A 25,974-nucleotide genomic window follows, 5' to 3' on the forward strand; every position below is an offset into this window, starting at 1 on the left:
GGAGGCGAAGAGGCCGGGGTGGGGTCTCTAGTCGGTCGCCCAGCCGCTCGGCTCCGGCCTCGGGGCTCCGCGGCGGCTCAGGTAGGCGCCAGGCGCGGGGCCCACGTGGGGAAGCGGGCGGCGGGCCGCGGGCGCCAGGCGGGCTCGCGGGGCTCAGCCCCCTCCTCCTCTCCCCTCCCCGGGGGCCGGCGCGGCTCCTCCCGACGCGCGGCCCCGGCTCCGGCGGCTCCCGCGGCTCCCGCGGCTCCGGCGGCGGCGGCGCTCCCCCGGCTGCTCGCGGCTCGGCGCGGCTGCTCGCTAGCTCGCCGGTGGCGGCTGGGGCGGCCGAGATTGCCGCCGCCTCCTCCGGGGCAGCCGGCCGGGGCGGGGCGGAGGGGGGAGCCCGGTGTGGGGGGCGGGCGGGGAGGGGGCTGGGCGCCGTGGGAGGGAGAGAGGGAGCGAGCGAGCGAGCGAGCGGGGCATTTCTGCGCAGCTCGAGTGCGCCTCGGAGCCCGCCCGGGCGGCCGCCGGACGCACGGACCGAGGACCGACAGCGCCCGGAAACCGCGCCGCCGCTGCCAGGTTAGCCGCCCGCGCCGCCCTCCTCCGGGCCCCCGGGGACCCCGCCGCGTCTGCTGTCGTGTGTGTCTGTGTGCGAGGTTATCGCCGAGGACTCCGGGCTGGGACCCCGGTCCTCGAGCACTGACAGGCCGGCGGACCCGCTCCTGGAGGCGGGGGGCGGGGAGTGGGGTGGCTGGAGGCTGAGGGGCTGGGGGCGGGCGCCCCAGTCCGGAGCCCTGGGCCTCTGTTGGTGAGTCTCGGTTCTGGCGCCGGTACGTGTAGGGGGGTCCACATCTCCGAGTGTTGGGTGTGAGCGCGCGTGTGCCCGTGGGTCTGTGCAAGTGGTTGTGGTTGCTGTGTGTGTGCGCGTGTGCGCTGGGTGTGCATCTGTGTGTGTGAGGGGTGTGCGCTGTGGGTCTCCGTGCGTCTGGACTGGGTGGTGTGTGTGTATCTGGGTGAGGGTGTGTGTGTCTGCGTGTGTCTCTTCGTGAATGTGTCTATTAGAGGGTGTGTCTGAATATGTAGCTGAGTGTGTGTACATCTGGATGAGGGTGTGTGCCAGTGCCTTCGCTTGTGGCTGGAGCCTTTGGCGGTGTGTGTGCGCGTGTGCGTGTGTCGCCGTGTGAGCGCCAGTGTGATTCCCCGTGTGTGCGCGTGTGAGGGCGGGTGTGCACCCGCGTAGCCCCCGTGTGCGTGTGCGCGGCTTTGTCTCCGCACTGCCGGGAGGAAGGGGTGGGGGCGGCGGCCGAGACGCTGTAGTCCCGGGGAGCTGGACACCTGGTCAGGGCGGTGGGTGGCGGTGGTGGCGGGAGTGTCCCCCCCAGGCGGAGAGTCTCCGCTGGCAGGTGGGCGGCCACACCCCAGGGGCCAGAAGGAGCACGGCTGCCAGCGGAGTCCGTGCTCCGGGCCAAGCGGGAGTGGAGGGCGTGTCCTGCCTGAAGCCCGAGTGTGTGTGTGTGTGTGGGCACGCGTGTGCGTGTGTGTGCATGTGGGTGTGGGGTGGTGGTGGCGGCAACAGCGGTCCCCAGGCTGGTGACCCAGGCGGTTCAGGGATCCATTTCCTGTTGCTGCGCAGGGACAGTGGCCCAGAGACCGGCTGGGCTTGGCCAGGTCAGCCTCACTCCCACCCTCACCGTCTCTAGCTTTCAGGGCTAGAGCTGCACCTTAGGTGCCCTGAAAGGAGGGAGGACCACTCTCCTAAAGGGCCAGAGCCCATGCAGGAATACCCCCACCCCTCAGGAGACCCCTACTGTGATGGGAGATCTCTGGGTGTGTGTGTACCCCTGTCCCCATGCACTGCCGCCCTGCCTGTGCGTTCCTAGATTTGAGGTCTGTCTGCATGTGTGTCTCTGTTTTTCTTGTATGTTTGGGTGCATAGATATGTTTTTATCAGTGAACAATGAATAATGTATTTTGATGTATATGTGTATGTGTTTTTATAAGTTTTATTTGTTTTTATGTACATATAGCTGTTTGTATATTAGTGAGTCTGTGCATGTGGGTTTGCAAGAGAAGTGGCATTTTGTTGCCAACTAGTATAGGAGAGAAAAATTTTGTCCAGGGCCACTCTAATATAGAAAAACTGGGTGAAAATGTGGTTTGGAAATTTAGCCCTTGATTTTGTGGGTTTCAGATGCTGGTATTGAAATGTGGGTAGGTTGGGGGTAAACTGGATATGAGGATGGAAAGAAACTGAGACTCTTCTAGGACGAAGGAATTGTTCTGGAAGAAGGACATCCAAGTACAAGAATTCTTCCTCCACTTCCAGTTTTTCCTCCCTATTACTTCACCTCCCCCTCTGCTGCTGGGCTTGCCAGGATAAAGTGCACAGGATTTGGAGTGTAAAGGGAGGGAGCTGGGAATGTAAAAGGAAGGAGGGTGGATGGGTGATAGGATTGGGGGCCAAGAGCAGATTTCTGCAATTCTGAAAATGTTTCTGGCAGCAGAACCTGGGGAAAGCTGAGCTTGCTGTCCCCTTCCCTGATTCTCCCTTTCCCAGGAAAGGAGAGACTCTGGCCTGGAGCTCAGGAGCCCTGGAGTTTCCAGGGGTCTCCTTTGGACTTTGGTCAAACCCTTTTGTGTTTATCTGTTTGCTCAGCACATTTGTATTACTTCTTCTTGTGTAGGAGTCTAAACCCCCCAAGCCTCAGTTTCCCCTGGCTGAGCAGCTAGTAGGCTAGATTCTGAGGCTCCTTTGGAATCCCAGAGCTCATGGTTACCCAGATTTAGGAATCTACCTTTCTAACCCCCAAGGATTCTGGCCGTGGCCTTTGCCCCCATACACTCTGATCTAGAGTGGCATTTCTCAAAGTCTGGTCATCCTACCACCAGCAGCATGGTCCCCTGGGATCTTGTTAGAAATGCAAATATTGGGGGCTCCAGTCAGACCTACTGAATCAATAATAACTCTGGGGGTGGTGCCCAACAGACTGTGTGTTAACAAACACAGGTGATTCTCTTGCCCTTGAGCACAAGAGAGGTGCCAAAAAGAAACTGGAACCTCCTATAGGTTGAAACACTGGGACCCACTGTCCATGATACTGACATAGCCATGCAGCTCTAGTCTGGGAGTGGGAGTTCAGATTTCAAGTCTCAGGTCTTCCCTGTGATCTTGGACAAATCTCTCCTTCACCGAATAATGTAATAACTCATTGACAGTGTCTGGTCTGGGCCAGGTTTTGAGGGGGGGTGTTCCCTCCTTTGCTCAGTTCACCACTCCTTACCTTGACCTCTAAGACCTACAGGTCCCTGCCCCCTCCTCTGGAAACCAGCTACTCCAGCTTTCTTCCAGATCATCCAGGTACCGTGAGCTCTCTGGCCTCTGGGATTTTGCACATGCTGTTCCTTCTGTCTAGCACACTTGTCCCTTGCTTTTTACCTTGATTAATTCACATTCTTCAGATTTCAGCTCAAGAATGACTTGCTCAAGGGCGCCTTTTCCAGCTCCCTAGAATAAGTCAGTTTTTCTTGTTACATGTTCTTAGAGCTCCCTGGAGTCCACAGTGCTTATGGGAATTTGTAGTTATACTTGAACTTGTTAGTTGTTTGTCCGTCTCTCCTCACCAAAGTGTGGATACTATCTGGGCAGGAACTTGCTTATCGTTCTTTCTAGTGCCCCCACACAGTGCCCAGCTTATGATTTGTGTTCTCTAAATTTGTTGAAGTGGATGACTTTATATAATGGAAGATGGTACTAAGTGACACCCAAATTGTCTTCTCCAGCCCTGACACTGTAATATCAAAGCAGACCTCACACTTTTTAAAAAAAATCTTTTTAAAAATTATTTATTTATTTATTTGAAAGACAGATATCACAAGTAGGCAGAGAGGCAGGCAGAGGGAGAGGAAGGGAAGCAGGCTCCCTGCTGAGCAGAGAGCCTGCTCAATCCCAGGACCCTGAGATCATGACTTGAGCTGAAGGCAGAGGCTTGAATCCACTGAGCCACCCGGGCGCCCCATGACCTCAAACTTTTTAGAAGTATATTTATCTGTCTTTTTTACTGCTTCATCTCCTGGCCATCAATGCACCCCCATGGTGGGTCTGGGCCACTGCCTGGCTCTGCTCTAGGGGAGGCAGGAGAAGGCTCTCTAGGAGATACAGCCTAGCAAGTCATCATCTGGGTCCTCCTGGAATAGGATCCTGCAAGAACGAGAAGAGGAAGAACACTGGATAAGGATTCTAAACATCTGGGTCTGTGCCTTGTTTGTGGGCGAGTCACTTTTCCTTTTTTTTTTTTTTCTTCTTGTTTCCTCTTCTGTAAAATGAGGGTATTAGGATGGATGGTGTACCTAATACTGATTACAAGCCCCGGCTCTAGAGTCATCCAGGCTTTGCCCCGTGCTCATTGGGTGGACTTGGGCAAGGGAATTCATCTCTTCAGCTCCTCTCCTGTAAAACAGGATGAATGATAGTAACTGTTCCATAGGATTGTTCTGAAAATGAAATGAGATGACATACATGGAATGCCTCACACATAGTAACCATTTGCTAAGTGTGAGCAATTGTTACTATTATGGCTACTTGGCAATTCAGTTGGCTCATGAATGCCTAGGCCTCCAGAAACGGCAATGAATCCCACAGTGTTCACCGGCTGGGTGTAGGGGCAGACGTGTGCGGTATACAAGGTATCCGAATGAGGGTGTTCAGGGAGGAAGAGGCTTTACAAAGAAAAGAGATGGTGTTTGGGCTGGATTTATCTTCAGGGTAGTTAGGGCAGCATGTGCAAAGGCACCAGGGCTGGTTAGGGGAATTAGGGGAATTCCAAATAGTTCCATGTGGTTGGAGCTGCAGGTGATGAGTGGTGGGGACAGGTGGGGTGATTGGCCAAGAAGTAAGGCGGAAGAGGAAGTCCCGGGCCAGATGAGGGCCGGACTGAGGAGCTGGAGTTCTACAGGTGGTGGGGAGCTAGGGAAGAGGATTAAGCTAGCCTGGAAGAATCAGATTTGCATTTCAAAAACACAGCTCTCTAGGTGGTGATAGAGGACGGCCCCGGGTAGTGGAGGGGGCTCTGTTGACTTGGAGACTGGGCTCAGAGGGTGGTTAGAGACCTAGAATGAGACGCGCAGGTGTTGGACTTGAGGCCAGCTGGGGTCAGGGAGGCAAAGGAGAGATAAGAGTGACCTCTCACAGGCCTTCAGACCCCTTAACCTCCAACGCTGCCTCGTGAGTGGGAATCTGAAAGCAAGAATCCTGGCTCTGTGGCCCGGTGGAGTCACAGTGTATGACTTTGCCAGGGCTGTTTAACGGAGTACTGCGATCCGGGTGGCTTAAAAAAGCAGTCATTTATTCTCTCACAGTTCTGGAGACAGAAGTCAGAAATCAAGGTGTGTCAGCAAGTTTGGTTCCTTCTGAGGGTTCTGTGGAGGAGTCTGTCGTCCTACGCCTCTCTCGTCGCTCCTGCTGGTTGCCCCCAATCCTTGGTGTTCTTTGGTCTGTGGCTGCCTCTGCCTCTGTTGTCACGTGCTTTTCTCCCCTTTCTCCCCGTGTGTCTCTGTGTCATCTCCTCTTCTTGTAAGGACACCAGTCATATCGGATTTAGGACCCACCCGAATCCAGTGTGACCTCATTTTATTTTAACTAATTACATCTGCAGAGACTTTTTCCAAATAAGCTCACATTCTGAGATTCTAAGTAGACATGAATTTTGGGGGGGGGCACCTTTCAACCCAGTACATTCAGGAAGATGGCAAAGAGTGCAAATCTGGAGTCCCACAAGCCCGGGTGCAAATCCAGGCTTTGCTCCAGAGCAGCAGGAGCTCAGAAGAAGCGAGTTACTTGTTCTCAGCCTCAGTTGCCTCTCCTGTGAAATGGGGACAGTAGCCCCTGCAGTGGCGGGCTACGGTGGTCACACGTGGTCTGGATGGCAGGTGTGAGGAAGCCCGCTGGTGGCACCCAGTCGGCAGCCCAGAATGAACACTTCCTCTCCAGCGCCCCCTGCCCAGCACTTTGCAGCTGGGATGCATCCCTCAGCTCTTGGTTCACTTCCTCATCTGCCCGATGTGAATAAGCATCACCGATGTGAATAAGCATCACCGGCTTGATCTGCTTCACCAGGCTGTGAGTCTCAGGGCATAAGGAGAAAGCTCTTTGTAAGTTGCTTCAGAGTTTGTTGCTGGGCTTCTCACTGATAATCATCATCAGCATAAGAAGCCTTGGCCATTGCCACGTGCACTGCATTCCCAGCACGCCTGGCCCAGCCCACTCCTCTCCAGAGGCAAGTCCTCTGTCTCCACCGCCCCCTGCCCCCGCCCCTCATGTGCTCACAGGGATCCTGCGAAGCACAGCTGCTGTCCGTGAGGAGGACCTTAGCAATGGTCCAAACTCTTCATTGCCCTCATTAGCCAGAGAAGGGGAATGTGCTCTGAGAGAAAGTGACACCCCGAAGGTCACACAGCTGGTCACACCTTGCCTGTGGCTCTTGTTTGTGGTCTGAACGGCACTAGCCCCCCGCCCCCATCCCAGTTGCAAAGCTGGCCCCAGGCGCAGGATTGTGGGGCAGGTGGAGGCCTGGAAAGGGCCATGTGCCAGGCTCAGAGGGGTGCCCGCGGGAAGAGTCTTGCTGAGTCAGGGTCAGAGGGAGCTCGCTAAGGCCCGAGTGAGCAGGCAGTGCCTCTACGGGCTGAATGGACAGGTTCTTTGTCCTCGGCCTGGCTTGGGCCATCTCTGCTTGCTCCAGCAGGGCGGAGGCCACCGCAGGCGGGCAGCTGCAACGTGGGGAGCCAGAGCGTGGGGGTAACCCAAGGCTTCAATGTCCCTATTGACAGCCAGGGCCGTGCTTCTCTGCAGGCTGTGTCCCTCTAAGCCTTGTCCTGGCAGGCATAGGGAAGGCTCTGGAAAGGAGAGAAGGCTTATCCTGTCTTGGCAATTGCCCTGAAGTCATCTTTTTTTCCCCCAAACTGGGAGAGCCAGGCCCCTCTTCACCCCTTGATTTTCCTTACCCTCCTCCCTTCTCTTATTTTCTCTCTCTCCTGTCCTGCCTCCCCCTCCCCCTCTCTTCATCTTCTCTCCAGATTAGAGGTCTAAAGATAAAGCCTCCAGACCCAGTGCAAGGGGCATGGTTCTGGGGTTGCTTGGGGCCACTTATGCATTAGGAAGCCTGGAGTCTTCCTCTTCAGAGGCTCACTCCGGTGACCGATAAACAACCACTTACGTTATTGGCTTACCATGTGCCAGGCCCCGTGCTAAGCGCGTTACACGCCTTATGTCTGTTAATCCTTGCAACTACCCAGTGAGGCAGAGATTAGATCCCCATTTTATTAAAGGAGGTTAAATAACTTGCCCAAGGCCTACCCAGCCCTCCGCCAGCAAGTGGCGCAGCTGGGGTTTAAATCTAGATCTATCCAAAGCCCATGGGTACTTCTGAATCATTCCCATACTGCCCTGGATGGGACAGTCAAGAGTGTTCACAGAGGATGTGCACCTGCTCAAATTCAGAGAACAAATTCTTAGCTCAGAGAGCAGAGTCTCCAGTCCAGGTATCCTGCCTCCCAGCCTGCATGGTCATTTCACTCAGGGACTGGCCTTCCTACAGTGTCAGCCCTAGGGCTGGTCTGGCCTCTGAGCCCATCTGGTTCTAGGCGGTGCCCACCTGTGGGACAGACCTGCATCAGGGGCAGGGGACAGGGCAGGTCTGTAGGTGCTTGGCTTTTTTCCCAGTGATACTGTTTGGTCATTGGTCACCTTAGTTTTTCATTGATTAACATAGTCTTCTAGGTAAAGAAACTTATTATCTGCAAAGAATGATAGCTTTGTCTCCTTGAAAGGATGCCTGGGGGCTTGGAGATCTTCTATCAGGCTCTGTGATGTGGAGGGGAGGGAAGCAGAGGCTGGAGCTAGGAAGCTCAGATTTGGAGAACATTCATGCTAGAAAGGAAAAGGAAGGAAGCCAGAGCTGGCTAAGAGCCAGAGCAAGACAGTCTGGAGAGAGGAAAGGAGCCTCCAGGCTGGGGCTGATAGGGAACCTCTTGGCCCAAGTTCAGCCCTTGCAGCCCAGACTCTCTTGTAGGTAGGGCTGCTTGATCTCAGGATGTCACTTCCAAACCTGGGTAGCTGCAGTCAGCTTGCTGGGCCTCTACCCACCCCCATCATGACCATGACCGTGACCATGGTCAGCTTGAGCAGGTGGCTCAACCAGAAGGAACTTTGATTAATGAACAGTGGCTTTAAGCCTTGGAGCCACCAAGCTCTCTCAAAGGTGAGGAAGCAGAAGTTCAATATGCGAAACAGCTAAAAGGAGAGTAGCTCAGCTTCCGAGGGTTCTCTAAGGCAGGGCTTCTCAAAATGTGCTCCCCCAGAAGTAGCAAAATAGAGCTTGCTTAAAAAAAAAAAAAAATGCCGTCTTCCAATATTCACCCAGAGATTCAAACTCAGCTGCTTCCTGGGAGGGTGGGATCCATGGTGGGGCCTTGGAATCAGCCTGTTTTAACAGCTTCCTTGTCAAGGTGACTGTGACACCAAGGATTCTCAGATTGCCCTTGGAGACTGTTTGTCTCAAGTGTTCATGAACTTCTGAAGCAGTATGCACAGTTGTGAGAGTGTGCCTTGATCTTGGGAAAGGCTCCATAGACACCATTGGTGTCCTTGAGTCACGAGCCGTCTTTAGGGTTGTTTTATAGAGTGGGAGCCTAATGACTGGAAAAGGGTCACTGGGGAGTTCATGGCAGAGTCAGGAGGTGCAGGCAAATCTCTTCTACCGCTCAGCACATTGCTGGTTTTAAGTGAAGATGCTTAGAGACTGTGGGCCACTTCCTTCCCATGTTTGGACCTCAGTTTTCCCTTCTGTAAAATGGGGGGCTGGGCAGGATAGCTGCCCTATAGCTGTGATTTGTAGTTCTAGAAGCCAGGTTTCCTGTTGCCTAGTTCACATTCTTCTTTCCTCAGGTTAAACCAAAGGGCTAAGGATAACAAGTCTGTTGAGGGTTTGGAGGATTAACGAGATCTGAGCACTGTAAAGAATAAATGCTCAATATACGATTATAACTCATTATTTTTCAGTTAATGGTGATTATCATTGTTTCAGCAGACACCTGTTATGGTTGGAGCACCGCGCTGGGGGGAGAGAGTGAGGGACAGAAAAATCATGGCAAGAGTCTCTTGGTCTCCAGAGTTCTAAGGTCAAGTAGGGGCAGTAAGACTCTCCCACAAGGAGCAGCATCTGGTGGAAACAAGGCAGAGCGAGTGGAGGAGGGAGAGATCAGCGCAGACTGTCATCTGTGTAGATGGGTGTTCCCTGTGGAGGTAAAGGAGGGGAGGTCCAGGCCGGAGGTGGGAAGGCATGCTTGAAGTTGCCAGAAGGACCCAGGGGAGAGCAGAGTGGACACAGATGCAGCTCCGGAACCTCCACGCAGAAGGGGCTTGGGGTTAGCAACCCCCTCGCCCCGCCCCGATGTAGGGGTGACATCAAGCTCTGTTTTGCCAAGAAGAATTTGGGGGCTTGATGGCTCATGCTGCCACTACTGAGAGCCAGAGAGAAGACTGGACGGGTAGGGTTTTATGGTGGAGGTATTGGGGACCAGAGAGTGGGGATGGGGTGGGGCCTTTGTCCGTCTATCTGGGCTTGAGCTGAGAATGATCCGGGGTGGGCTGTAGTCCCAGGCCTCTGAAGGTCCCGTTTGGAATCTGTCCCATAACACCAGGGCTGCCCAAGGTCAAGATATGCATTCTGGTGTGTCTGAAGGTAAAGGGCAAATTGATCCCCAAAATGTCAGTATCTCTAAACATCAGATCTGGCCAGCAGGAGAAGCAATCTCTTAATCCACCCCCTTTGTCCCCACATTACACAGAGGGGAAGCAGAGGCCCAGAAGGGGGAGCCCCCACCCGAGAACGCCAGCTGAACTGGCCACAGTGAGGTCAGCATCAGCCCCAGGTGGGCTGTAGACCTTGGGCCTGCATTGGGGTGGGGGAGAGAGGGGGAGGAGGGGGCCAAGGAACCTGAGGAGGGGTGTGAATGACAAGCAAATGTCATATTGGTAACAAGCTGTTGCCAGGATGTGTGTGTGATCCCCAGTGAGTGGGATGTGAGTGGGCCAGAGCCGTCATTATTCTGGGCTTTCCTTCCCGGAAAGGAAAAAGGACCACATAGGTGGGAGTCAGGGGAATATTGGGGGATGGCGGAATTTAGGGGGTGGCCTAAGAAGAAGAGGCTGTTGCCAAGTAACAGGAGACACGATGGTAATACGGTGCCCAGAGCATCGCAGCATCTGTGGGCCTGGCCCTGGACAGCCCTGCATGCATGTGTCACCCTAAGTTTATGGGGGAAAGGGTGAGCGCCCCAAAGGTCCCAGCTAAGAAGAGCAGAGCCAGGGCTAGGGGACCTTCCTTCAAAGCTGCGCCCCTGGCATGCCCTGGGTGGCTGTGGCCCCAGTCCTCAGTCCAGTTCGGTCTCAGGGAGGGCCTGGAGTCAAAGGGGTCAGGGAGGTGCCCGCCCAGGGCAGGTGGCTGTGGCCCCAGTCCTCAGTCCAGTTCGGTCTCAGGGAGGGCCTGGAGTCAAAGGGGTCAGGGAGGTGCCTGCCCAGGGCAAGCCACCTTGTGTCCCCTGGACTTCATTAGTCTGCCCATCTAGCTGGCCTGTTTTAGTCTAGTTCACCCTGCCCTCTTGTTTGTTAACTAAAAATATTTATCGTGGGGCACCTGGGTAGCTCAGTTGGTTAAGCAACCGCCTTTGGCTCAGGTCATGGTCCCGGGGTCCCGGGATCGAGTCCCGCATCAGGCTCCCAGCTCCATGCAGAGTCTGCTTCTCCCTCTGACCTTCTCGCCTCTCATGCTCTCTCTCACTGTCTCTCAAATAAATAAATAAAAATATTAAAAAAAAATATTTATCGAGTACCTACTATGTGCCAGGTCCAGCTCCTGACCTTATGGAACTTAGGCCTTAGCGTGAAGGCTGTCCACATTGGTAGGACGGGAGGGGAAGGAGGAAGTGAGGGGGTTCACTTATCACCCCTTTCTCCTTTCACACCTGCCCCTCCCTCTTCTCCTGTTTTCCAAGTCTCCCGACCCCCAGATGGGACTTTTTGCTGGGTCTACCTCCTGCTGACATGGAAAAGAATCAAAGTTAATTGTTAAACATAATAGCTGGTGAGAGTTTCACCCTGTGGGGCCGTTGGAGGAGGGTGTCCGAGTAAGAGCTGGACTCCCTAGGAGAGGGGTGGAGCTGACTTGGGTTTCCTGGCCTCTCCCTGCCACCTTTTCCCTGCTCTGGAATCTGCCTCTGGGGCCTGTTCCTCCCCTCCTTCCAGGGGGCACACTGCCTCTTGGACCCTTTCCCTGGACTCCAGCTGAGGTGTCCCTGGGAGGTGAGCAATGGCTCTGGCCCTGATCCAAGCACCTCTGAGTGACTGCTCCTGAGGGAGGTGCAGGACAGGGCATGGCTCCTGGCCCCAGGGACCCACCCAGAGGGCAAGCAGCCAGTGGACCTTGCTGGGTTTGCCTCCTGCCTTGTATGTATGGTGGGGGGGTAGTGGGGATGGTGTCCCAAGTGGCCCAAGCTCTGTCCTTGGGACCACTGCCTAATGCATCCCTGCCATGCCTGTCTCCTGTCTTCCTTCCCTTTCATCCTCTTCACTGGGTGTCCTGTTCTGGGTTATTCTCTGGTGCTAGACTAGGGAAGGAAAGGTTCGTGAGAATAGTGGCAAAGGCTTATTTCTTTCTCTAGAAGACTGAGGCCCAGACCTGGCCCCTGTCAAACTTTAGGGACAGAGCCCAGGCTTCCAAGTCAGACAGGCCTGGGGTCAAAGCTGGGTGACCTTGGCAGGTGACCCACCTCTTGGAGCCACACTCTGTACTCTGAACAGTGGCGTGCCCAATGCCTTTGTCACCATGGCTGTGAACACAGCAGGAGCCAGAGGTAGATGTTAAGATGAGGCTCAGTAGGGATTCCCAGAATGAGAAGATGCCATTCTCTCCAGACTCACCTGTACTTTGGGAGGCCTAGCTCTGACTGTGGGCCATGGTGGTCACCAGCTCTGCCCTCTGGGACTTGACTGTCTACAGGTTCAGTAGGTACAGCGGCCGCTTAACCACACATGGCTATCGAGCACTTGGAATATGGCTAGTGCTCTGGGGAACTGAATTTTTAATCTTATTTGACTTGAATTAATTTAAAATTTAAAAAGGATACTCCATTCGGTTATCAAAAAACTTCTACACAGATGATTAGATTTGTGACCATACTTTCAGTCGTAAGGGCTAAGGGGATCTAACTATCTGAAAATTTAGCATCAGAATTGAGAGGTGCTCTAAATGTGAGGTACATGACAGATCTGGAAGACCTAGTATGACAAAAAAAGTATGTAAAATATGTTAATATTTTGTATATTGGTTACACATTGAAATGGATGTATTGGGCTAAATAAATATACTTTTAAAATTAATTTTAGGAGTGTCTGGGTGGCTCAGTTAGTTGGACATCAGTCTCTTGATTTTGGCTCAGGTCGTGATCTCAGGGTCCTGAGCCTGAGCCCTGCTATGGATTCCAGGCTCAGTTCGGAGTCTCTTTGTCCTTCTCCCTCACCCTCTGCTCCCCTACCCCCCCCCCCCGCCCCCCCACTGCCGCACCTTGTGTTTGCCTGTGCTGGGATGCTCTCTCAAATAAATAAAATACATATAATCTTTAAAAAAAATCAATTTCATCCATTCCTTTGTACTTTTTAAAATGCAGCTCCTGGAGCGCCTGGGTGGCTCAGTGGGTTAAAGCCTCTGCCTTCAGATCAGGTCATGATCTCAGGGTCCTGGGATGGAGCCCCGCATTGGGCTCTCTGCTCAGCAGGGAGCCTGCTTCCCCCTCTCTTGCTGCCTGCCTCTCAGCCTACTTGTGATCTCTCTCCGTCCAATAAATAAATAAAATCTTAAAAAAAATAAAATGGAGCTACTGAATATAAATAAAATGCAGCTACTGAAAATTTTATTCTTTTTTTTTTTTTTTTTTGAGAGGGAAGGAGAGAGAGGGGGAGGGAGGGGAAAAAGGCGAGGGAGAGAGAAAGAGAATCTCACTCAGGCCCACCCTCTGCACAGAGCCAACTGTGGGGCTTGACCCCACAAACCTGAGATCATAACCCGAGCCGAAATCAAGAGTCAGATACTTAACTGACTGAGCCACCCAGGTGTCCCACTATTGAAAATTGTAAATGACGTATATGGCTTGCATTATGTTTCTATTGGACAGTGCTGTTCTAGCCAGAGAGTGGAGTTGGACATATTTGAATGATAATAATACAAGACTATAAAGACTAGCTATTTGGGGCGGCTGTGTGTGGGAGTTGGAGATCAGATATTCCTCACCCTCCCCTTCCCCCACCACCTAGATCTGGGCCCTGCCCTGTGGTGGAATGTTACCGGGGATAACCCCACAGCCTCAAGGATAAGATTAAGACTTCCGAGGTCAAATGAAAAGCCTGCATCTGGGTGGCCACACCCCTTACTTGCTCTGTGTGTGACCTTGGACAAGTCACTTCACTTCACATGAATTTAGTCTGTCCTCTGTCAATTTAGATTCCCAGTGGGATTTCTGTCTTTGATTGAGGGGATCATGTGAGAGAGACCGCAAGTGCAGGATTCAGCCCAGTGCCTGGCACGGGGAAGTAGTCAGACAGTGGCAGTGGTGATGGTCACAACTACTACTCTTTGTGGGGGTTGTTGCAACTGCCGGTGCGTCCACCGGCTTGAATTCTCTCATTCCCTTTGTCTGAAAGGGACAAGGGCCAGAGGGAAAGGGAAGGTTAAAAGAGCTTGACTGGGATGCCGGTTGAGGGCTGGAGTGAGGGTTGCTTCGTTGGTTGCCTCAGGGGATTTCTTGCCTTTGAGGTAGCTCCTTGGATCTTCCCATTCTGAAAGTGATCAGGCAAAGATATGTACAGATGAGGATGCCAAAGGCCTGTTGAGGGGAAGTGACCTGGCTATATGGCCAGAGCCAAATGCAGGACTTCCCAACCCTGTTGTAATATTGGAGCCAGCATTAGGAAGCTGCCTTTGGGGGTTAGGAGCAGTGACAGATCAGGAGTCTAGAGCTTAGGAGGAATGGTTATTATTAGACACTTCTAAGTGGGGATCTCAACACCACTCAGATTAACCATCTCATTCTTGAGTTGAAGAAACAGAGAACAGCGTGTGTGTGTGTATGTGTGTGTGTGTGTGACCTGCCTAGCGAGATGGTGGCCAGGCTGGATCCAATTCTGTTTGCTTCCATCCAGCTTTCAGCCCAGCCCTCGCAGGACGAAGGCCCTGCTTGTCAACCCCCTTCTCTCCTGCCTAATCCCTAGAGAGAGCTTCTGAGAAAGAGGCTTTTGTTTCACCAGCTCCTTCTGGTTTCCTCTCAAGGTAGCTTCGCTGCTCCCCCTCTCCATCTGCCCAGATTTTCATTTGTCCCTGTTCCAGGTTTATAGGGCCCTGAAATGTGAAGCTTCTCTGTACACATCTATTTTCAAGATATCCGTGGGGAAGACCATGAGCTTCTTCATCAAGGAGGCCTAAGCTCTAATCCCTCTTCTCCCATTAATTCTCTCTGTGGCCTTGGTCGAGTCACTTGTAATATCTTAGTCTCAACTTCCTCATCTGAGAAGCAGGAACCAAAATGACACACGCCTGACCCAGTGGTTCTGAATGCGAGCTCCGGGCCTCACCCCTGCCCTGACAGGTTTGCGGTAGGGGTCCTCAGTGAGTCATTTTGCTTTCTGGGTCTCACTTTCCACCTGTGTTAGGTGGAGGCTGCTACTCTGTGGTCATTGTGATAAGGCACCTGCTGAGCTTTCCACGTACCATCTCTCTGAATCCTCCTGTCAGTCCTGGGAGCCGACACTGTCACTCCGATATTGCCTCATGAGGAAACCAAGCCTAAGAGCAGTGAAGTGACTTGCCCCAGGCCTCAGAATGAGAGAGAGAGAGAGAGAGAGAGATATGGAGCCGGAATTCAAACCAGGTCTGTGTGACTGCAGAACCCAAACTTCTACCCGCTGTCCTGCAGGTCTCCCTAGGTGTGCTTGTGACCGGGCTCTGGAAAAACAGTGGCTGGGGAAGCAGGGTGTCAGCTGCTGGGTGACCGATGTCGCCGCTGGAGTGACCATGTCCTTGCTGGCCTCCGGAGCTGGGGCAGAGAGCAGGCCATGGGGCTTGCGCCCTTGGCCCAAGTGACTTTCCTCTTTATCTGCTTCTTGTGATCTGTGTGACAACGAGCCATCTTGTCCTCGCTGGAGATTTACTGTTCTGAGCCCAGGGGACCTGAGGTTTCTCCCTCCAATGCTCCTGCCCCGTTGTGTACAAGGCTGGATGTGCACCTAAGCCTGAAAACATCTGTGAGTGAATTAGAACAGCATGTTCATGCTAAAAAGAACGTAGGGACCACTGAGTCCAGCCATATTTATTTTATAGATGGGGAAACTGAGGCAAGGAGAGGCCAGGTTGAGAGACCAAAGGGTATGTTCTTTTTTGGGTGCTGGAGTGACTGACATGGAAGGAGGTGCCCGAGGGGTAGGGGGCCCCTGCTCTCCCTCCTCCCCCCACTTCTAGTCCCCCACCAAATTCTTTAGGTACCACCTCTTAAGGATCTCTTGAATGTATCCACTTCTTTCTAGCTCTACTGTAACCACCCCAGTCTGGGCCCCAGGAACCCCAGATATGTACACTGCAAGCTACCCTTGCCCGTTTCCAGTCTGTTCTCTACCCTGTGAATCAATGATTTCCCACTGCTGTTTGAATTAAGCCTGAACTCCTTACCCTGGCCTTCCAGGCCCTCCCTGGTCCCCGCTGGCGGCCTCAGCTTCGGAAGTGTTACTTTCCCTTTTGCTCTGCTGCGGAGCCACACAGCCCTTTCTGTTTAACAGGTTCAGCAACTTCCCTAAGGTTTCTCAGACAGCTAAATGCCAGCCTCTCGGTTTCCAGCTCCTTGCTGGGTCCATGGACTCCAGCTGGTTTCGGAAGAGCTAACGCTGTTTCCTCCTTGCAGGTGCCTGACAGACGTGCTTTTCCTCGGGGAGCTGGTGTGGACCGAGGAGGGGTGAGTGTTACAGAGGCACAGCCCAAGTCTCCTTCTTGTGCTCGGGGTGGACAGATGGGTCTTCCAGGCCTTCAAGCTCTCTTATTTGGAGATGTTTTACTGCCGGGACAAACTGAAGGTTTGTCTAGGCCACAGATTTCCAGTGGGTTTAAAAAGCAGAGCTGTGCTGAGGGTCCTCTCTGGTTTTGGCTTATTTCAAGGGAGGGGCTAAAATGCACGTTCACTGAGCACCTCTGCGTTGGACCATGAGCTCTGCCTGTATCACTTGTCTGTGCCACCGTGGCTACTGATGGACGGCCTTGGACCTGGAAGTTGGATCCACTGGCCCTGCAGCCCCGGTTTTCTTCTGCTTAACCACTCCTAGGTGCACCTTAGAGTCAGGAGAGGGTGTTTTCATTCTGGTTCTGCCACTGACTCCTAAGTGACCATGGGCGGCTACATTCCTTTGTGTTGGCCTCAGGACCCTCTGTATACTGTCAGGGTGGGGAGTGAGGGAAGGCGGGGTGAGAGTAAATGAGTTGTTTTCTTCCCACTGTCCAGCAGGAAATCCCCTTTTCAAAGGAACCCCAAAGAGCCTCCGGGTACAAAATGGCCAGAGGCGTGGGAGCGTAGTTGAAGCTGGGGCAGGTGTGGGGGACGCTAACTGGCGAATTCCTCAGCCCCCAGCAGCCTCCAGATAATGACAGGGAACCCTCCCTTGGCTCTGCGCAAGATGATTCGCAAACCACTGGCACGGGGTGTGTCAAAAACCTTTTCCAGCTCAGGGGTTCTGTGGCTTTGGTGGGGTGAGGGCAGAGAGCGAGCCAGGCCAATGAAGTTACACTGATTGGGAAATCATGAAGTAATATGCAAAGGTTATTAGTAAGGCACGACTGTCAGGGGTCTGTGAGGTTACTGTTCCAGAACTCTCTGGGTTTTGTTTTTTTATTAGATCAGAGGCACCTCTGTACTCCGAGGGGACCGCTGGCTTGTTGTGTGTGTGTGTGTGTGTGTGTCTGTGTGCGTGTGTGTGTGTGTGTGTGTGTGTTAGGGAGCAGGGACTGTGGGGAGGAGGTGGGACTGAGCCAGCTCAGGCAGGTAGAGTAAATAATGCCAAGCAGAGCTGGGAGCATGTTGGTGGGGGTAAGGGGTGCCTTTAGCTCTGGTTAAAAGGAGGGATTTGGCTCTTTCCTGCCAGCACATGGGCCCCACGGAGATCTCTGGGCAGGAAGCGCTGGGAACAAGGAATCCTCTGTCCATAGTCCCAGCACAGCCAGGATAGCAGTGGATTAGGAGTTCCCAGGAGGGGGCTCCGCTGGTCTTTCCCTGACTTTGGGGCAAATGGGTAGGGAGAGAGAGAACTAAGTGCATGTGTGCCTGGGGTGCAGGGGGCGGGGTGGGCGTGGTAAAGGGAGGTGGAGGTTGGCTCATTCACTATTCTACAAGTTCCTCAAGCTTCTGGAAGCCCGCCGAGGAGCCAGGCTCAGAAGCAGGCGGCTCTGTAGGGGTTAGAGCAAGAAAGATGAGACTCTAGGTATTAACCACCATCAGTTTACTGGAGGAGACAGGAAAGGCCAGACGTGATAGATTTATACAGGGAACCTGAAGCACTGGAAATCGTGTGGCCTACAAGTCGGGAACTGGGCCTCAGTGTTCTCTTCTGTACATTGGGGGTGGACATATCAGCATGGCTACTTATTAATGCTTTCCTGAAAAGCAATTAGATCAGGGTATTTCAGATCTCTTAGGGCAGCAGAATCCCAGTACGTAGCTTTTGTAGCAAAACTGCTGTGGTCGAACTGGCAGCAATTTATCAAGAATCTTGCTACACCCCCACACACACTCCCTCTCCCCACCCGGCGCTGCCCACTGCCCTTTGTTCCACAGGTGTTTGGGGAGGCACAGATTCCCAGGACTCCGGGAAGCAATGTCTGAAGACCTCTGGGTCAGGGTGATTCTGGAGAACATGCTTTGTAGACTGTCCCTCGCAGCCCTGATGGTAGAGATTGTGCCAGAATGTACAGGAGTCTATTAGTTCTGATACGGACTTCTGCCTTGCCCTGCCCTGCCCTGCCCTGCCTGTGGCCGGCATACACCTTATCTAGGTTAGGGCCTGTATAATTGGACATGGGTTTTTCCTTTTTTTTTTTTTTTTTTTTGAAGATTTTTAAGTTATTTACTTGACAGAGAGAGAGCACAAGTAGGTAGATAGGCAGGCAGAGGGAGAGGGAGAAGCAGCTCTCCGCTGAGCAGAGAGCCCGATGCGGAGCTCGATCCCAGGACCCTGGGATCATGACCTGAGCTGAAGGAAGCCTCTTAACTGACTGAGCCACCCAGGCACCCTGGGCATGGGTTTTTCATTAATAAAGTGACAAACACTCAAATTAAAGCAGCTTAAACCAAAAAGGGACTTCACGGATTCTGGGGCGGTCCCTGGAACTGAAGGGTGAGGAGTTGCATGGACTCCCCAGCCCCCTCCCACCCCTGCTGTCTCTCCTCTCTGCTCTTACTGGGAGCTCTCTGTCCACTGCCCCAGCTTAGCCACCCAGACAGAAAAAAGGAACTATTTTTCTTCTAGGATCTACGTATCAATCCAAAGGAAGGGCTCTGACTGGGATAGTCCTTGTCGCTGGAGGAGAGGGATATTCTGAGTGGCCAGGCCTGGGCCATAGGCTACCCATGTAGCTAACAGGGACACAGGGCTGTAACCAGAAAGGCCAATCCGTGAGAGCATGCTGGGTGTTAGTGGAGTCCTGGGTTATAGGACAGTGAACCGCTTGTGGTCCTAAAGGGGCTGTCACGCCCCTCTTCAGTGACAGTAATACAAAGACCAGCAATGAGAACAATAGGTCATGTTTATTGAATCACTCTCTCTGTGCTGACTGTGTCCTGTTGCTTTCAGGGCATTAGTTCATTTAATCCTCATTAAACAGTACCCACACACGTCTTTAGGGTGGGTTCTGTTACCATCCCCCCTGCATAGATGGGGAACTGAGGCACAGTTAGTGAAGGTTCCACACTGAGTGAGAGGAGGCCAGGAGTAGGGCCTCAGAGCTCATCTCTATGGCCACATTTGTGTGCCCGGGTTGGGCATCCCAGGGGCCATCCTAGATCCGATGACACACTGCTCCATGACCCGGAGCCCGTGACCTGCAGAGGTAGCCCCTCCCAGGTTCCACCGCCCTGCCTGAGGGAAGGGGCTTCAAGTGGGGCGTGCAGGTCTGTGTCTGTAGAAATCCGTCCATCCATCCAGTGCAAGGCTCTGTGGCCGTTGGGAAGAACAGTCATCTCTGAACCATAACAAACAAACTCCAACACTGAGCGCTCGCTTTGTGCCCAGCTCTGTGCTGAATCCCTAGCGTGCCTTAGCTCATGTAATTATAGTTATTGTGCCCATCTTCCAGAGGAAACTGAGGCTCAGACAGGTAAGTGACGTTCCCGTGGGCAGAAGGCTAATCAGTGGCAAAACCTGGTGTTGGAGTTCAGGTCTGCCAAGCTCCAAAGCCTGTGCTAGGAGCCACTGCAGTTGTCGTGTCCCCCAGGTGGCTGTGACGTCGTCAACAGTGCAAATTGCCATCAGAGAAGGACGGGAGAGGTGCAACTGACCGAGGAGAGGAGAGAGCGCAGGGAAAGGAGGCAGCGTAGGCATGGCAGTCAAAATGTGCTTCCTGGAGGAGGGGGCATTGGGCCTTGAAGGGGCTGGATTTGGGCAGGAAAGCTCTCCGGGAGGAAGGAGCTGCCTGAGGAAAGGCACAGAAGGGAGAAGCAGTTCAGTTTGGCCAGAACTAAAGAGTGGGGGGTGGGGAGGGGAGAGGGTGGCCAGCTGTCTTTCAGGCTTCAGAGAGGGAGCCCCTCCTTCCTTGCCCTTCTCTTCAGAGACGTGAAGAGGTTTGATTATCTCCAGCTGCTGCACACAGGTGCCGGGTTTCTTCACCTTTTCTTCCAGATGGAAGGGGGACAGACCCCAGTGCACGAGACAAAGAGCACCTGGGCACCAACAGGTCTCAGTCCTTCATTCATTTCCTCCAGGAGGTGAAGGGTGGGGGGTGCCCGCCTGTGGTCCATTCCCTGGCAGCCTCTCATCCAAATAGCACAGAGCAGGATGGTTTCCTTTCCTTTCCGTCCTTCCTTTTTCTTTCTTTCTGGTTTCTAACAGCCTTTTGGCCCATGGTGGGATTTCTCTCCCCTCCTCCTCCCCTCCCCTCCCCTCCCCTCTCTTCCCCTCCCCAAGCAGGAGGCTGAAGCTTATATCTCTAGCCCACAGAGAGGCTCCCTTCTCTTCTCCACTTCCCTCACCACACACAGCTAATCTCATCCACGTTGTCAGAAGACAGACAATGCCCTCAGATCCTGGGCTCTGTCCTGGAAGTGCCTTCAGATGTTTCTTCAGGCAACTCAAAATTGGGGAACGAGTGTATTGTTAGCCCTGGGAGCCTCCTTGGTTTCAGAGGACGGAAGAATGGCAGTCGTATTCATTCAGCTGGACTCAGTGTATCAGAGGCTTTATTACCCCATCGAGGAAGCCTCAGAGAAGGAAAACGACACAGGTGCCATTGTCATAGGAAGGGGGCTGTGTCATTATCTCCTGCAGGAGGGATGAAAGTGTGGGAGACTCAACAAGGAGAATGCCCTCTCCCGCACCCCTTCTGCCTCCCCACTCCTCTGATCGCAGGGCTCTGAAATGCTGACTCTGGCTATCCCCCCACCCCCGCCTCCCCTATGTGGATACAGATCATTGCGGTGTGGCTTGCGACTTCTTGGAGAGCTAGAGGGGCTGTCTCTGGGGGGCCCAGCCTTCATAAGTGTTGTCCAGACATGACCCAGATGTCCAGCCTTCCTTCTGTGATCCCTATTTTCTTTGGGATCTCTGGATTTTTCCAACCCTTCTTGGAGAGACTCTAGCATTTCTCTAGAGGGAGAAGAGGTAGCTAAGGGCAGAGGAATGCTCTCCTTAGAGGGTTTTTCATCCTCCTGGCCCTTATCACCAGGCTCACACCTGGACTAGAATCAAAGTCCCTGATATTTTTCCTACAAAGGGCTTTTCTGTTCACCATCCCATCAAATTCCCCCCATAAACCTGAGAGGTAAAGCAGCAAAAGGTGTAATTATCCCCTCTTTGTTGGTGGGTTAATGGAGACTTGGAGAGGGTAAGTGACTTCTCCAAGGCCACACAGCTAATGAGGGACAGAGCAGAGCTGGAAGAGAGAATCAGGAATCCTGATCTCTTATTGCCCAGTGCTGATGGCTATTGGGACAGTCGCTGAGACTCTCTGTCTTTGGTGTCACCTGGTGTATGGCGGTTATGTCACCATTTCTAACCTTCCCAAGCCTCCTAAGGCCTGTGGAATAGTTTCACTTGTCACTTCTGGATCTGAGAGTTCCCCAGCCAGTCTCAACTTACCACTCTGGCCAGTCTTGGCTGACCTAACAGGCTGGCCTTTCTCTTCCCACAAGGTGGATGAGATTTGCCATTTGTTGGGGAGGGCCCCTCTGTGGGATGTTGGAGGCACATGTTTCAGCCTGCTGCCCACGGAGTGGAGGGGGAAACTGAGGCCAGAGTCAGCACAATGGTTGTGTGCAGACAGCTAGAGAGGCAAGGAGGGGCAGGGGGAAAGGCTTGGACTGGGTAGATGTGTTGGGCCCTTTTCCCAGAAAATCCACAGCTTTGTTTCGCTAAATGGAACACAGTGTCCACTAAGTTTACTTATCACTCCATTTCTGCCTTAGAGAAATTCTTGCTAAGGGCACCCTGGGCTTTCTAGAAAAGTGGTATCTGGCCCAAACGAGGTGGAGCCCTGGGTTCCTGAGGGGCACGGGGAGCTGCAGCTCAGTGCTTGGTAAGAATAACTGGGATTCCGCCATGGACGGTGGTGGTAGTTGCACACCTCTGTGAATGTAGTCCTGGCATGTTCTTTACCCCTAGACCTCCCTGAATTTGGGGCAGCAGGGCGCAGACGCTCTGAGAATGGCCTCTTGGGCCTTATGGACATGGCATTGGCCTCTTGAACTTGTTGCTGACCAAGGTTAGTTTCTCGTTTTGTGTCTGGGGAACCAAAGACTCAGACTAGGAAAGTGATTGGCGTCGGTTGCCAGTAGCCACCAGCCCTGGCTGCAGAGTGGGGAGCCGGCCACTCAGACGAAGGACAGTGTTATAAAGCTAGAATAGCAAACACTGCTGTCTTCATATGCGTGTTCCTGGAAAGGTCTCAGGAAAGTTCTGGACAAATGACCTGGGCAGGTCCCTCTTCCACTCTGCGCCTCCGTTTCCCTGTCTGGATCCACTCTCTCTCTACAGGGTTACTACTACCAAGGCAATGCAGTGACCCCATCCCTCTGGGGCCACCTCAGGCTTTGGCAGATGGGGAGTCACTTTAAACCAGGGGATGTGCTCCCACATGGGCAGTAGAATGAAGCTGAAAGAAGCCTGAGCTCCAGACTCAGACACACGTGAACATAGACTGCTGCTCTGCCCCTCCTGTGTGAATGCGAATGAGACACCTCATTTCTCTCTGCCTTAGTTTTACTGTCTGTAAAATGGAGATGGCAGGAGTGCTTACTTAGGGAGTTAGAGAGCCCAGACAAGAGAATGCAGGCTGCGTGTCTAGTACTGTGCCTGGCCTGCTGGGGGCTGTTACCGTGTCCTCGATACCTATAGAGATGATGACAGCTGACCTTTAGAGATGGCTTTGTGGGGCCAGCTAGGCTACTAATGGCAGTGTTACCATTCTCCTTCTCTCTTCTTTTTGGCACTTTACAGTTTACAAAGCACATTCATGTCCATCACTGTGTGAGGCCTTCAGAGCCTCCCTGAATGGAGGCAGGAAGGCGGTCACTGTCTTCATTGTACAAATGCAGCTGTGGGTCTCAAGAGAGGCGAGTGGCTTACTGCGACTTCAGCCTTGGTGTCTAGGAGCTCAACTCCGGGCCTGAGGTGCAGCAGGGGTCAGGCTTTGGGCCTGGTGGCACAGGCAGGGAAGCAGGGGACCACTGCTGCTTACCCTGCTTGTCACGCCATAACTTTTGCAGGGTGGGCGAGTGACCGAATAAATGACCGAGTGACTGGCTCAGTGGCCTCGTCAAGTCACAGAAACACACACACAGAGGCTTGTGATGTGAGTGGCGGGCAACCTGTTTCTCAACTTTGGGCCCAGGATTTCTAGTGCTCTGTGCCAACAGTGTCCCTGCCTTTTCCGCACGGCCTGTCTGCATCCTGAGCCCCCAAAACCAGACTCGTCTTTCCTCTCTACTGTTGCCTGCTCTCCCCACCCCCACTTCAGTGCTTGGGCACAGAGGTGGGTTTTACCACCAGTGAGTCTTGACTGAGTCACACAGTTTTCACGGAGTCCCTGCCATCCCCTTGGCACTGTCCTACCTGCCAGGATGCAGAGGTGAACACAGCAGGCAAATGCACGATCGGTGTTGAACAGCAGACTTTTTACCAGTGTCTGGAAGTTCCCAGGGGTTGGTGAGGGTGGAGGGTGCATGCTTTTGAATTTGGAAAAATGTCTCTGCTGTGGGAGGTAGCCTGTGCTCAGAGTTCTGGGCTGGGGCTCAGTTCTCGGTGGTGGGTCCATCTCTGCTGGGCCTTGCTGTGTGACCTTAGGGCAGTCCCTGGCCCTCTCTGGGGCTTTTCCTCCCTATCTACCAAAGAAGGGGATTGGCTGAGATACGAGAATAGTCCCTGATGTTTGTGGGGCATCTGCCTGATTCCTGTTCTGTTCTCACAGGAGCCCAGGCTGATGCTTAGGTCCCTTCTCGCCTATCCATTGGCTCTTGGGTCTGGCAGGCCTTGAGAATGTTTCTGAACAGGTCTGTGAGCACCAGGAAAGTGCTGGCAGGATCATCAGCTCCCACACAGTCAGCCCGAGGAGCTGCCCACTGTCCTGCATGTAGGCCCTGCTTCCCTGGGCTGGCTTTAGTGCTGACAGACCCTTCCAGCAAGGTGGCCCCTGACCCAGAGACCAGCCCTGTCTTGCATGGGCTGTGCACGCGGGTGGATGTACACTCTGATGCTCTCCCTTGGGCAGGAGGTGGTAAGAGACGGGATGGAGATGGGGTGAGAGTGAAATTTCAAGGACTCCTGATACTACAGAGCTGACCTAGCCCCTCCACAGGAAGGCTGGTGAAACTGAAGTCTGAGAAGGGCAAGTTTTCCTGCGTCTACACTGAGGGTCACAAAGCTCTGTGAGAACATAGCTGTCCTGAGCCCCTCCACCCATGGGCACATTTTGTGCTTAGCTGGTCCCTGGGCTTTGGACAAAGGGTAGAGCCTGTGTGTACTCAGCAGGTCATAGGGTGGCAGGACCTCATCCTGGTATCTGTGATTAGGAGGGGACAAGTGTCTGGGTATCATTTTTGTCACGTTTCCCTGCTTCCTGCTCTGTTTCTCGAATAAGTTCCTGGATCTCTTGCCCTAGTGACGCCGACAGCTGACATGTTGTTTCCAGAGGAGGAAGGGACACAGAGGGCAGGCCCTTGTGCCAGCTGGGGACAGGAGGCCTGGTGCCTGATTCCAGGTGGAGTGGTTCGGCCAGGAGCCCCTGTCCCGGCCCTGTGGCAGTGCCAGTGCAGCCTGGCTGGCAGCCTGAGAGGAGTCTGTATGGGTCCGCCCTGCCCCCCAGCTCCTGGTGTCTCAGCCTACCTCCCCGAGGCCCTGCAGCTCGGGGCTCTGCCACTTGGCCCTGGCATGGGGACTGGTCTGGCAGGTTTTGCCACACCCATGAGCTGTGAGAAGTCTGGGAGCTCAGGCAGGGCAGGCCGGAGGAGGCAGTGCTGCCCTGTCCTTGACCCCCCCCTCCAATTCCACCTTCCCCTCTGTCCTCTTCCCCACCTTTCTCGGGGAAGCTGCACAGGGAACTGGAAAGCAGAGCCCTGGAATGCCTCATCAGCATGTGACTGTGGGCAAACCCCTTATTGGACCTCAGTGTTTTCATCTGTCCAGCGGGGCTCTGGGCTCTTCAAGCCGCAAGCAGCCACATCCTGATGCCAGTTAGAGCCCTGCCATTTTCTCTCCAGCCCTGGGCCGGTTAGAGCACACCCTGTGCTTCAGGATCTGAACCGGTAAAACGAGGGCCACGACCCTTGCTTGCTTCCTTGGAGTGGTGACGGGCTCAGCTAATGTCCTAGCAAGCATCCAGTCTCCATTAGAGGGGCTTTCTGTCTATATTCTGGCCAGCCCTTGTTCGGCTTCAGCCAAAACAGAGCGTGTACTTAGGGATGGGGCTTACTGTAGTCCCCTCGCCCTTATCCTGAGCGCTGCAGTCCCTGAGAACCAGGCTTTCTGAGCTGCTCCACCATAGGGTGGGGAGAACGAGAACCCAGGAGGAGGCCTCAACATTTGCTGTCTCTGCTTCCTTCTGACCTGCAGATCAACCCAGGGTCTAGTTCAGGGGAAAAGGGAGGGAGCTCTGCCTTCCGCTGCCACATCCCCCCTTTTAGACACCTTGCTGGACCGCCTCTGATGGTCCAAAGTATACAGTTCATATTTCCTCAGAAAATTCAGATTCTGACAATGTATAGATCAGGAGAAGGAATAAAAAGAAGCTCAAGAAGACATTTGCAGCCTGGGATGGGGTAGAGAGAGAAGGAGAGGGAATTGAAGCAGCACAATGCCAGTTACTTTGCATAAGTTACATACATTATTTATATTACCAAGTCGTCTTTCCAAGTGGCAGCCCAAGTGATGTTTGTAAAACAGATCAGACCTTGTCACTCAATGTCTTTCCTCTGCCCTCAGAATAAACTTAACTCCTTACTGTGGCCTGCAGGGCCCTGAATAAGCTGGTCCCTGCCTCCCCCACTAGTCAGCTCCCTGCTGGTCACTTAGTTCAGTGCCAGGAGTCTTCTCTCCATGGAACAAAGTCTTCCCTACCCCAGGACCTTTACACCTGCTGTTCCTTCTGCTTAGAACTCTCTTTCTGTGGCTCTTGGTAGCCTTGGGTCTTTCTTTACAACACAGCTTTCTTAGAC

At 53.5% G+C, this 25,974-nt stretch overlaps 1 protein-coding gene across 2 annotated transcripts in view; it reads left to right on the forward strand.

Moving 5' to 3' along the window:
• The first annotated feature begins 405 nt into the window (after window positions 1-405).
• EPB41L1 (erythrocyte membrane protein band 4.1 like 1) overlaps window positions 406-25,974 on the forward strand; it is a 122,672-nt gene continuing 97,103 nt past the window's right edge. Inside the window, exons 1-2 of one of the 2 annotated variants that reach the window (XM_082746213.1) lie at window positions 406-561; window positions 15,976-16,026. The gene's annotated coding sequence lies outside the window, so the exon portion shown is untranslated. The remainder of the gene's footprint in view (window positions 562-15,975; window positions 16,027-25,974) is intronic. The other variant, XM_082746208.1, reaches the window with a different exon arrangement.

Source organism: Mustela nivalis (assembly GCF_964662115.1).
Source record: "Mustela nivalis genome assembly, chromosome: 8".
NCBI lineage: Eukaryota > Metazoa > Chordata > Mammalia > Carnivora > Mustelidae > Mustela > Mustela nivalis.